This window comes from Psammomys obesus, unplaced genomic scaffold (genome assembly GCF_907164565.1).
Source record: "Psammomys obesus unplaced genomic scaffold, mPsaObe1.curated_primary_1811, whole genome shotgun sequence".
NCBI lineage: Eukaryota > Metazoa > Chordata > Mammalia > Rodentia > Muridae > Psammomys > Psammomys obesus.
The window spans coordinates 5836826-5838609 of NW_026594083.1; the positions used below are offsets into that span (position 1 = coordinate 5836826).

The 1784-nt window shown below is 50.3% G+C and overlaps 1 pseudogene; it reads left to right on the forward strand.

Moving 5' to 3' along the window:
• The first annotated feature begins 444 nt into the window (after window positions 1-444).
• On the forward strand, window positions 445-568 carry LOC129684647 (small nucleolar RNA SNORA17; annotated as a pseudogene).
• Window positions 569-1784: the final 1216 nt, after the last annotated feature.

Here is a 1784-nt window from a genome sequence, read left to right on the forward strand (position 1 = left end):
AGAATAAATATAAATCTGTTAAGATGGCAGTCAGAGAGATACTTGAACAAGGAAATAAGAGCTTTCTCTAATAGGAAGCCAGAGGCACTCATGTATTGTCTTCAAACAATGCAGAAAAATAATTGCTGACCTAGAATTTCATATTACTGAACTTTTGAGAAAGAAAGAGAAAGGTCTGGGAATAGAAGAGTGGAAAGCATTTCTGAGCAGAAGTCTTGATGTGTCAAAGAAGGTCCATGATCTATAAAGAATAGGTAAGCAAACAATAGCAAACAGGAAAGTAAAAGTAAATGAACATTTATTTGTAAAACAATTAAAATAACACAGACGCAGTAAGAGGAATTCAAAATCAGAAGTCGTGCATTTTTTAGGCGCAGTATAAAGAAACATTCATACGGGTAGTGTTATCGGACTGAACAGACTGCATTCAAAGTACATCTGTACCCTGCCCTAGGGGCACGGCAGGTGTGGCTGCTCTACTACATGTGTATCAGTAGGTGGCAGAGAGGAGGACTGCTACTTCTACTCTCAGCGTTTTGACCTGTGGATATATGAACCGCCTAACATTCCCTGAAAGAGAGTCTCCAGTGCCAGGAGGCCCCAGAGGGGGAGCCCTGCTGAGTAGAGTACCCTCTGGTGCCATGCAGGCTGAGAAGAGCTCCCAGGAATGGAAGCAATCCAGAGACTAGAAGAATCCTTCCTAGGACCTCGAAGCCCTGAGCAGGAGTAAGCCTGAGACAAGCACCAGTCCGATGCCACACAGTCCTGGGGGCATAGCACTCCTGAGATGACTCTAGACACTCAGAGACCCCGGGCACCACTGTGAGGTGCAAGTAAGTGGTAGAGAAATGGAAAGGAAAGAGAAACAGAAGGATTGGCCACAATGGAGAGAGCCACACTGGAGACTCAAAGGTAATGAAGAACAGCCTTATGTGAGTAGCACATCTGGGACCATGGTGAGGTCCTGGACTGAGCTGCCTCTGGGAGCCACATCTGGGTCTGTGGCCAAGCAGCAGCAGGTGTCCCTTGTCGGGGCTCCTGCTCAGGAACATGTTGGTGTCTGAGGGCTGTGCAGAACTGTGCAGAACCCACCCCTTTCCTGGGCATCCTGGGAGAGCTGGCCCTGGGGGCATAAGAGCAGCAGGGCTGACCCTACCCCTAGCTTGCTGCAGTCCTGAGAACAGCACATAACCCATAACCAGAAGAACAGGCCCTGCTTGCAGGAGTTGCCTGTATGAGCATGGGAGAGCAGACCCTGTCACTTGTCTCTCATTTGGTGACACTGTGGTGGCACGGATGAGGTGAGATACCTTTCCCCACCCTTGACCCTGGCCACCTATGGAGACATAGTCTTAGGGTCATGAGAGCAGGAGAGCTTTCCCTACCCCACATCAGCTGCAACGCTTGGGAGAGTGGGCCCTGCAATCTACCTGGGCAGCGGAACAGAGTTGAACCTGGTTTCTGGGATTGCAAGTGAGCCTGCCCCAAGGGCATGAGAGCTGGAGAGCTGGCTCCCCCAGCATTGGATGGGCCTGCCCTGGCAGAGCAAGAGAGCTCACCCCCATGGAGTGAGGGCAGGAATGCTGGTAGCCTGACTCGTTCGGGTACCTCTTAGGCCCAGACCCATGAGTTGGCCCGCTACATCTATCCCATTGATGAACTGCTGGGCTACAAAGGAACCGTTCCTAGAAATCCAAAACTACAGGATCTCCATGACACAGGGCAACAATAAGATACCCAAGAAGAGGTCCAGTGAGGTTCCAGTATTGATAGTGTAGCAGAGG